Source organism: Euprymna scolopes, chromosome 36 (assembly GCF_053919585.1).
Source record: "Euprymna scolopes isolate OS-2025 chromosome 36, ASM5391958v1, whole genome shotgun sequence".
NCBI classification, from domain to species: domain Eukaryota; kingdom Metazoa; phylum Mollusca; class Cephalopoda; order Sepiida; family Sepiolidae; genus Euprymna; species Euprymna scolopes.
This window is the reverse complement of record NC_136517.1, coordinates 18,777,967-18,790,862: the sequence shown is the minus strand read 5'-3', so window position 1 is coordinate 18,790,862 and position 12,896 is coordinate 18,777,967. Positions and strand designations below refer to the sequence as shown.

Below are 12,896 nucleotides of genomic sequence, written 5' to 3'. Positions count from 1 at the left end.
TTATAGTACTGAGAAATATTATTGTAAACATTTCAATAAAAAAAAAGAAAGAAAAGAAAAAGGGAAGCAATCAAGAAACACAAAGCGATTAACGAAAGTCTTTTTACATACGCGCAGTCTTCAAAATTTTTATCATCGTTTTTCGTGAGTGTGGCGGTTAATCTCCAGATGGTTGTTATCTTCTATTAACTCAATAAAAATAAAACTCGCCCATGTTTCACTTCTTTCATCCTTCTTCCAATAAATACATGCAACTTGCAACTCGTTGTAAGCTTCTCACTTTTAAGTCAGCTTAGCTTAGCTCACCTTATCTGAAGATGTCCTTACAAGGTTGAAAAATCATAATAAGATTGGACTAAGTTCGTACTGAATTTTTTCTTTTAACCCTTATATATATATATATATGTACATGTTATATATATATATATATATATATATATATATATATATATATATATATGCCCTTTGTGTAAACAAATTGAGCTTAGGTATTTGGACAATGTCAAAACAGTGTTAATTCACTGCCCACATAGCAGCAGATGAATAGCACAACAGTTAGAAGCTCCAAGTGTCATATGGGCAGTCAGGCTTCGATCCTGGCTTGAGGTAGTTGCTTGTCTAGCTGCACTGATGAGCTGTGAAACAGCGAAACAGTACTGTATGTGGATGACATATATATATATATACATGCATATATATATATATATATATATATATATATATATATATATATATATATATATATATATATGTATGTATGTATATGTATATATTTTTTGTTTCATTTTACTTCATCCGGTGGCATTTAACACTTGATCTCTTTATGAGATACATAGATATGAGATTTGTTGCGGACCAGGATATAAATACCCTAACTCGCTCAAGAAAAAATAATGAAACGAATTGAATGAAGGAAACAAAGAACTCAAGTGCTGGAATAAAATAAACATGTCATTTATTTACTGTTGAAAGAATGAATGTTTTAGATATAACACGTGTTCATGTCCGCGCGGGTGTAACCATCGTTTGTAGAAACAATGGATGTTTTAGATATAACACGGGTTCATGTCCGCGTGGGTGTAACCATCGTTTGTTGCGGGACTGGTGGTGTAGAAAGAAAAGGAAATGTGTGTTCATCTCACGTTCGGGTCACTATCGTTTGTTCGCGCGTGGGAAAAGAAGGGAGTAATGTAGTGGAGATGGGAATGATAGTCCAGCATGTAGACAAAGACAAAGATAGTGGGTTAAGCTGTACGCCATGTTAGCAGTCAGCTACGCAAAGGTATTCTAAGGGACAAGTTGTATATATATAGAGAGAAAGAGTGAGAATGTCAATCCAGTTCATGGAGAAAGAAAGCGTATAAAGTGTACATACTGTCTGTTGGCTTTTTGTCCCACATAGTAGCAAGTGGTGTGAGGTACGTGCGTGCCAAAAAGGCACGCTGTCGGTCTGTAGACCACCCAGCTAGGAAGCTGGTCTAAAAAAGGATTGGAAACAGCCTGTCTCTCCCTTTTATAGGTGTTTCCGGTGTGTCTTTTGCGCATGTGTGGATTTCCTTTGAAAGGGGAAGTGACGTTGTCCATGCATGCGGGTATGTAGTACGTTATGTGAGTGTATGTACGCGAACGTGAATATACGTACGTGTGTGGACGTGGGCGCGTATGTTTGTGTGTGCGTATGTATATGTCAAGTAATATAGCTTGAGATGTGAACGCATGTTTTTGTGTGAGACTAGAAAAGGCTCGCGCAATACTCCCCTTCCTAGGAAAAAAAAATATATGCAGTGTATATATATTTATATATATTTATATATATATATATAAATATATATTTTTTTTGTAAGTAATGTTTTTGACAATTGACTTTTCGTCCTGTTTTTTATTTCATTTTATTTTTTTTTTGTTGGCGTAGTTGTTTAAAAAAAACGTCAAAAAACGGAATGTCCAAAAACGGAGTGTTTTCGTAAAAAAAAGTATTTACTTACGTGTGGAAAAGGCGTTTACTCTTTTTTTTAGGGTGATATTTGGTTGTTCTTTTGTGTGCTGCCATGTGCAACGAGTTGCTGGGATAGTGAAATGAATTGTTCGTTTGGAAGGAAAATTTTTGTTTCATGTTGACGGTGTTTTCGCATGCATTCGTTCTTGTTGAACGATGAGTGTGGTTGCCGGCTGTCAACGAAACTTCCAAGTTGTGAGTTTATCAGCGTGCGTGGTGCATCTCAACTCGTATTGTTGATTCAACTTCTTCCTATACATTGATAGGGATGTCCTGTAATTGTTTCTTTGTTGTTGCGTTTGCTGTGTGGGAGGGAATGTGCATAGGCCTATGTGATTTTGCTCCTCGCGTTTGTTGCAGGGTAATGTCAGGAAACCATGAAAAATGTTTGTCGAGCTCGAATTTTTTAAAAATTCGGTATGAAGTCGACAGCTCCATGTTTATTTTCTGCCGAGTCTGACGAGGGGTTTCGTCATTGTTGTTTGTAGTAGTTATTCCTATCGGTAGTGGTTCACTTGTTTTTCTTTGTTGATAAGTTCGTTTTTTTCTTTATCAAATAAAACGCGCGTCTCGCTCAAAACAATTTCTTTCAAAAAAAGTAGGGTCACCATGCTTGTTCATTTCACATCTCGTCGTGGTCGGTTGTTTGTTGTGAACTTGTGGCATAGGATGAAATGCGTGTTCCTCTCGCATTTGGGTGTCACCATTTTGTAGCGGTCTAGGGTATAGAAGGAAATGCGTGTTCTTCTCGTGTTCGGGTGTCACCAATTTGTGGTGGTGGTCGTGGTGGTGCAAAAATAGGGAAAATGAATTGAATTGAGAAAAAGACAAAATACGTGTTAAATTGAATTAAATGAGCTAGGATTTATTTTGTGAAGAAACAAATGAAAGAAAAGGGTTCAACACGTGTTTAGTTTGGCGCGCGTCTCTCGCTGTTAACTGGTGAGAAAGAGTCTATAGTTTGCCATGAGTCTCTCGTTGTTAGCTGGTGAGAGGGAAAGTTTATTGTTGTAGAGAGAGTGAGTGCGTGCATGAGTGTTTTGTTCAATCTCATCCATTCCATTTCATTTTAAATAAAGGGGTCACCATTTCATGTTGCGCGTGGCAAGAAAAGGAAATGGAATGAAGGAAACAAAGAACTCAAATGCTGGAATAAAATAAACATGTTGTTTATTTTCTGTTGAGAAATGAAAGTCTTGGGTGTACACGTGTTCATTTGGCCGTTGATAATTACGCGCGTGGAAGGAAAGGGGGAATGCAATAGAGAAACACAAAGTGGCAAGCCAGCCTGTAAAAAGAGAGGGTTAAGCTCAGTAGAGAGTCGCGCACATGTCTGTGTTGATGGACCAAAACCGAAAGGGAGATAGAGTGAGAAAGTCAATCCAGGTTATGGAGATAGAAAAAAGTATAAAGTGTACGTACGGTCTGATAGCTTTTTGTCCAACATAGTAGCAAGTGGTGTGAAGTACGCGCATGCCGAAAAGGCACGCTGTCGGTCTGTAGACCGCCCAGCTAGGAAGCTGGTCTGAAAAGGCTGGAAACAGCTTGTCTCTTGCTTTTATAGTCGTTTCCAATGGTCTTTTGCGCATGTGTGGATTTCCTTTGAAAGGGGAAGTGACGTTGTCCTTGTGTGCGTGTGTGTGAGTATACACGTGAATGTGAGTGTATGTACGCGAACGTGAATATATGTACGTGTGTGGATGTGGGTGCGTATGTATATGACAAGTAATATAGCTTGAGATCTGAACGCATGTTTTTGTGTGAGACTAGAAAAGGCTCGCACAGATTCAAGGATTGTTTGAGGTCCGCCTTAAAAAAATGTGAGATGGATGAGAGAACCTAGGAGAGTCTTGCTTTGGATCGAGTGGAGAAGGACCGTGTGGGGAGGTGTGGCCAAGTTTGAAGCTGATCGAACCCAGTATGAGCGGCTGAAACGTGATATCCGGAAAGAGAAGGTGCCAGAAGCAGTGGATGGTCTGGGACACCAAATTGGTTTGGAGTGTGAGGTGTGCGGGAGATTATGTCTGAGCAGAGCTGGGCTGATAAGCCACCAGAATACTCATCAGTGCAGTGGGCTACAAAACAGTCTTGTGTTGCCAGATCTAACCTGTGTCAACTGCGGGCGGACGTGCAAAACAGCAGGCAGTTTGAAGCGGCATTTGAATATTCATAGAAGTGACCATGAAGAATGTGCTGCTCGTGGCGCCCATGTCTGCACAATGTGTGCCAAAGAATGCTAGAATTTGGCAGAGCTTAAAAGCCACCTTTGTGCATCCCATCACTGATTTGTTTTCATGTTTCTGTATATATATTTTTTATGTGTTCTATATCAAGTAATGGCAATGTTCAAAAACGAATTTGCTGACATCATATATGTATATATTTTTTTGTTTCATTTTACTTCATCCAGTGGCTAACACTTGATCTTTTTTTTAGATACACAGATAATCGAATATTTCAGTTCTCCTTTACCTCTCAAATAAATTAGGAACATAATTTTCCTCTCCCCAATTGACCATTTAAATATGATATAGTATATCTATTATTTAATTGGAATTTATTATTGAGATGATTATTATTTATCAATTTATTTAAAAGTCCACAATAAATAAATTAATGTTATAGCATATTTTTCTTTTTGGTTTCTTGTTCTTACTGGAATTCAGGACAAGAATTCTTCTAGTCTGGTTGAGTATCCAGCTTTGTATTGCTACTTGAAATAATATTACTTGGAGAGAATACACCATTCCTCATAAAAGCCAGTGTTGGCTAGCCATATTGGGGCTATCTTACTTGGGCTGCAAATACTATGGAAATTTGAATATTTAGTCAGTGTTTACTTGTAGGAAAAAGTTTCCTCATGCCAAGTTGTTCTGACAAAAGTTTTGTACAGAGAGATCTTAGACATTCGAGGATAATGTCTTGTAGACATTAAAGTATATATATATATATATATATATATATATATATATATATATATATATATATATATATACACACACATATATATATATATACATTGTACACATACATATATATACACATATAATATATACACACCAATTTTATATATATATATATAAATAAATGAATAAATATATATATATACATATATATATATACACACACATATATGTATACATTGTACACATACATATATATACACATATAATATATACACACCAATTTTATATATATATAAATAAATGAATAAATATATATATATACATATATATATATACACACACATATATGTATACATTGTACACATACATATATATACACATATAATATATACACACATATATACATATATATATACACACATATATATATACACACATATATATACATATGTGTGTATATATACACATATATACATATATATATACACATATATATAAACATATATATACATCTATATATACACATATATATATAAACATATATATATACATCTATATATACACATATATATATAAACATATATATGTATATATATATATATATATATATATATATATATATATATATATATATATATATATTCAGGCAAAAATTGTTGAATACAATGAAAGTACTTTGCTTTATTGTATTTTTTTATTTTTCGTATAATATTTTATATCAAAATCAAAAATATTAATAAAAGTTTCAACAGAATCATCTTCAGGTGGAATTGGTAAGATGAAAATGAAAAAGAGTAAAAAGTGAAAGATAGAAAAGTAGAAAAGTATAATCCTTAATATATTGTAGGCAATGATTGCTGTTTAAAGAAATAAAAATTTAATTAAAAGTCGTTTAAAACTAAGTCGATTAGAAATCTGTGCTCTAAAATTTAAAGGTCTTTCTAGTTTTAGAATTAACGGATAATATTTCGTTAACATCACTGCCTTACTTGACCACCAAGATATTTCACTTGCCATCTTCTATATATATAAAAGGTAAAATGTGTGTGACCATTTCATGTATGTCTTGCAAAGGCTTTTTTCGCACATAGTTCCGGGGGGGGGGTTTACGTTCACTTAGAACTATTTATATACCCCCTAGATAATAATATCTACGATTTGGGAACGTGGGTCGCCTCTAGATTTATTTACTTCGACTTTTATGAGATTCGCGCTATTTTGCCCTGTCACCTGTTTGTCCTGCTTTTTAGTATAAATAAAGTGAAACTAAATTCAAAAGTTGCATTCTCAGCATCGCGCCGGGAAACCTCCAGAAGCAATCAGCTTTGATCAATATGGGGCCAAACTCCTTATATCAGACAGTTGCAATTCAATCTGGACAATGAAGAGCTGATTTCCCTCTCCTCAACATTTTGGGGAAAAAAAACAGTCAAAGTTGGGTAAAAAAACTGCTGCTTCTATATATCATTAATGAGGTCAAATAGAAGTGCAGAGTTGACATTTATTGTGGCCACGTGTCAATTCTTTTTTTAAATAAATTCAAACTTCTTTCTGTTGTATGTCGCGGTGGCCCAGTGGTTAATGTCGCATGATTTTTTTTTCACACTTTAATTTCTAATTTTGCCTCAAGGGTTCGGGTTCGATCCTCATACTCACCTACCAATTTTTATTTTTATTTAACCCCCCCCCCCCCACGACACAAACACCCGGGTGTTTTGATTTACCCAAAACCACACACACCTCCAAACACCCGGGGCAACGCTGGGTACCCCCCTCCCCGCTAGTTAATTTATAAAAGTAAAAATTACTTAGAATGTACCCATTTTATGTTCGATATTTGAATCCAAGTAACAAAATACCAAAAATAAAAGCACTCGAGACGGTTCAAAAACTCACAAATAAAAACAATTATTTATAAGTCACTCAGCATAGATTCTGCTATGAATTCGACGTGTCTTTTTTTTTAACTTCAGTAACCATGAGATAAAAAGTGTATACATTTACTTTTCTCAGCCGAGACGATCCTTAAATAGCTCGAATACCAATTTACAAGAATAAAAGGAGTTTATTACTACATGTTTGCTTAAAACATAATAAGCTACTGCCTCCATTAACTGAGCATGGAACTTTGTCCATATAATATTGAATATATTTGTTCATATAATATTAAATATATTTGTTCATATAATATTGAATATATTTGTTCATATAATATTGAATATATTTGTTCATATAATATTGAATATATTTGTTCATATATTATTGAATATATTTGTTCATATAATATTGAATATATTTGTTCATATATTATTGAATATATTTGTTCATATGATATTGAATATATTTGTTCATATAATATTGAATATATTTGTTCATATGATATTGAATATATTTGTTCATATAATATTGAATATATTTGTTCATATAATATTGAATATATTTGTTCATATAATATTGAATATATTTGTTCATATAATATTGAATATATTTGTTCATATAATATTGAATATATTTGTTCATATAATATTGAATATATTTGTTCATATAATATTGAATATATTTGTTCATATAATATTGAATATATTTGTTCATATAATATTGAATATATTTGTTCATATAATATTGAATATATTTGTTCATATGATATTGAATATATTTGTTCATATAATATTGAATATATTTGTTCATATAATATTGAATATATTTGTTCATATAATATTGAATATATTTGTTCATATATTATTGAATATATTTGTTCATATAATATTAAATATATTTGTTCATATAATATTGAATATATTTGTCCATATAATATTGAATATATTTGTTCATATGATATTGAATATATTTGTTCATATATTATTGAATATATTTGTTAATATGATATTGAATATATTTGTTCATATATTATTGAATATATTTGTTCATATAATATTGAATATATTTGTTCATATAATATTGAATATATTTGTTCATATAATATTGAATATATTTGTTCATATAATATTGAATATATTTGTTCATATAATATTGAATATATTTGTTCATATAATATTGAATATATTTGTTCATATAATATTGAATATATTTGTTCATATGATATTGAATATATTTGTTCATATAATATTGAATATATTTGTTCATATAATATTGAATATATTTGTTCATATAATATTGAATATATTTGTTCATATAATATTGAATATATTTGTTCATATAATATTGAATATATTTGTTCATATAATATTGAATATATTTGTTCATATGATATTGAATATATTTGTTCATATAATATTGAATATATTTGTTCATATAATATTGAATATATTTGTTCATATAATATTGAATATATTTGTTCATATAATATTGAATATATTTGTTCATATAATATTGAATATATTTGTTCATATATTATTGAATATATTTGTTCATATAATATTGAATATATTTGTTCATATAATATTGAATATATTTGTTCATATAATATTGAATATATTTGTTCATATAATATTGAATATATTTGTTCATATGATATTGAATATATTTGTTCATATATTATTGAATATATTTGTTAATATGATATTGAATATATTTGTTCATATATTATTGAATATATTTGTTCATATAATATTAAATATATTTGTTCATATAATATTGAATATATTTGTTCATATAATATTGAATATATTTGTTCATATAATATTGAATATATTTGTTCATATAATATTGAATATATTTGTTCATATATTATTGAATATATTTGTTCATATAATATTAAATATATTTGTTCATATATTATTGAATATATTTGTTCATATAATATTAAATATATTTGTTCATATAATATTGAATATATTTGTTCATATATTATTGAATATATTTGTTCATATAATATTGAATATATTTGTTCATATAATATTGAATATATTTGTTCATATAATATTAAATATATTTGTTCATATATTATTGAATATATTTGTTCATATAATATTGAATATATTTGTTCATATAATATTGAATATATTTGTTCATATAATATTGAATATATTTGTTCATATATTATTGAATATATTTGTTCATATAATATTAAATATATTTGTTCATATATTATTGAATATATTTGTTCATATAATATTAAATATATTTGTTCATATAATATTGAATATATTTGTTCATATAATATTGAATATATTTGTTCATATAATATTGAATATATTTGTTCATATAATATTGAATATATTTGTTCATATAATATTAAATATATTTGTTCATATAATATTAAATATATTTGTTCATATAATATTGAATATATTTGTTCATATAATATTGAATATATTTGTTCATATAATATTGAATATATTTGTTCATATAATATTGAATATATTTGTTCATATAATATTAAATATATTTGTTCATATATTATTGAATATATTTGTTCATATAATATTGAATATATTTGTTCATATAATATTGAATATATTTGTTCATATAATATTGAATATATTTGTTCATATATTATTGAATATATTTGTTCATATATTATTGAATATATTTGTTCATATAATATTAAATATATTTGTTCATATAATATTGAATATATTTGTTCATATAATATTGAATATATTTGTTCATATAATATTGAATATATTTGTTCATATAATATTGAATATATTTGTTCATATAATATTGAATATATTTGTTCATATAATATTAAATATATTTGTTCATATAATATTGAATATATTTGTTCATATAATATTAAATATATTTGTTCATATAATATTAAATATATTTGTTCATATAATATTGAATATATTTGTTCATATAATATTGAATATATTTGTTCATATAATATTGAATATATTTGTTCATATAATATTGAATATATTTGTTCATATAATATTGAATATATTTGTTCATATAATATTGAATATATTTGTTCATATAATATTAAATATATTTGTTCATATAATATTGAATATATTTGTTCATATAATATTGAATATATTTGTTCATATAATATTGAATATATTTGTTCATATATTATTGAATATATTTGTTCATATAATATTGAATATATTTGTTCATATAATATTGAATATATTTGTTCATATAATATTGAATATATTTGTTCATATAATATTGAATATATTTGTTCATATAATATTGAATATATTTGTTCATATAATATTGAATATATTTGTTCATATAATATTGAATATATTTGTTCATATAATATTGAATATATTTGTTCATATATTATTGAATATATTTGTTCATATATTATTGAATATATTTGTTCATATAATATTGAATATATTTGTTCATATAATATTGAATATATTTGTTCATATAATATTGAATATATTTGTTCATATAATATTGAATATATTTGTTCATATAATATTGAATATATTTGTTCATATAATATTGAATATATTTGTTCATATAATATTGAATATATTTGTTCATATATTTTTGAATATATTTGTTCATATATTATTGAATATATTTGTTCATATATTATTGAATATATTTGTTCATATATTATTGAATATATTTGTTCATATAATATTGAATATATTTGTTCATATAATATTGAATATATTTGTTCATATAATATTGAATATATTTGTTCATATAATATTGAATATATTTGTTCATATAATATTGAATATATTTGTTCATATATTTTTGAATATATTTGTTCATATATTATTGAATATATTTGTTCATATAATATTGAATATATTTGTTCATATAATATTAAATATATTTGTTCATATAATATTGAATATATTTGTTCATATATTATTGAATATATTTGTTCATATAATATTGAATATATTTGTTCATATATTATTGAATATATTTGTTCATATATTATTGAATATATTTGTTCATATATTATTGAATATATTTGTTCATATAATATTGAATATATTTGTTCATATATTATTGAATATATTTGTTCATATAATATTGAATATATTTGTTCATATATTTTTGAATATATTTGTTCATATATTATTGAATATATTTGTTCATATATTATTGAATATATTTGTTCATATAATATTAAATATATTTGTTCATATAATATTGAATATATTTGTTCATATATTATTGAATATATTTGTTCATATATTATTGAATATATTTGTTCATATATTATTGAATATATTTGTTCATATATTATTGAATATATTTGTTCATATATTATTGAATATATTTGTTCATATAATATTAAATATATTTGTTCATATAATATTGAATATATTTGTTCATATAATATTGAATATATTTGTTCATATAATATTGAATATATTTGTTCATATATTATTGAATATATTTGTTCATATATTATTGAATATATTTGTTCATATATTATTGAATATATTTGTTCATATATTATTGAATATATTTGTTCATATAATATTGAATATATTTGTTCATATAATATTAAATATATTTGTTCATATAATATTAAATATATTTGTTCATATAATATTGAATATATTTGTTCATATATTATTGAATATATTTGTTCATATATTATTGAATATATTTGTTCATATATTATTGAATATATTTGTTCATATATTATTGAATATATTTGTTCATATATTATTGAATATATTTGTTCATATATTATTGAATATATTTGTTCATATATTATTGAATATATTTGTTCATATATTATTGAATATATTTGTTCATATATTATTGAATATATTTGTTCATATAATATTAAATATATTTGTTCATATAATATTGAATATATTTGTTCATATAATATTGAATATATTTGTTCATATAATATTGAATATATTTGTTCATATAATATTGAATATATTTGTTCATATATTATTGAATATATTTGTTCATATAATATTGAATATATTTGTTCATATATTATTGAATATATTTGTTCATATAATATTGAATATATTTGTTCATATATTATTGAATATATTTGTTCATATATTATTGAATATATTTGTTCATATATTATTGAATATATTTGTTCATATAATATTGAATATATTTGTTCATATAATATTGAATATATTTGTTCATATAATATTGAATATATTTGTTCATATATTATTGAATATATTTGTTCATATATTATTGAATATATTTGTTCATATATTATTGAATATATTTGTTCATATAATATTAAATATATTTGTTCATATGATATTGAATATATTTGTTCATATGATATTGAATATATTTGTTCATATAATATTGAATATATTTGTTCATATAATATTGAATATATTTGTTCATATAATATTGAATATATTTGTTCATATATTATTGAATATATTTGTTCATATAATATTAAATATATTTGTTCATATATTATTGAATATATTTGTTCATATATTATTGAATATATTTGTTCATATGATATTGAATATATTTGTTTATATAATATTAAATATATTTGTTCATATAATATTAAATATATTTGTTCATATATTATTGAATATATTTGTTCATATAATATTAAATATATTTGTTCATATAATATTAAATATATTTGTTCATATATTATTGAATATATTTGTTCATAAAATATTGAATATATTTGTTCATATAATATTGAATATATTTGTTCATATATTATTGAATATATTTGTTCATATAATATTAAATATATTTGTTCATATAATATTAAATATATTTGTTCATATATTATTGAATATATTTGTTCATATAATATTGAATATATTTGTTCATATGATATTGAATATATTTGTTCATATAATATTGAATATATTTGTTCATATATTATTGAATATATTTGTTCATATAATATTAAATATATTTGTTCATATAATATTAAATATATTTGTTCATATATTATTGAATATATTTGTTCATATAATATTGAATATATTTGTTCATATAATATTGAATATATTTGTTCATATGATATTGAATATATTTGTTCATATATTATTGAATATATTTGTTCATAT

The 12,896-nt window shown here is 24.7% G+C and overlaps 1 protein-coding gene across 5 annotated transcripts in view; it reads left to right on the top strand.

Annotated features, from left to right (window-relative positions):
- The window catches only part of LOC145260379 (cytochrome P450 3A18-like), a 160,992-nt gene that overhangs the window by 56,462 nt on the left and 91,634 nt on the right, over positions 1-12,896 (top strand). The gene's annotated exons all lie outside the window — the stretch shown is intronic.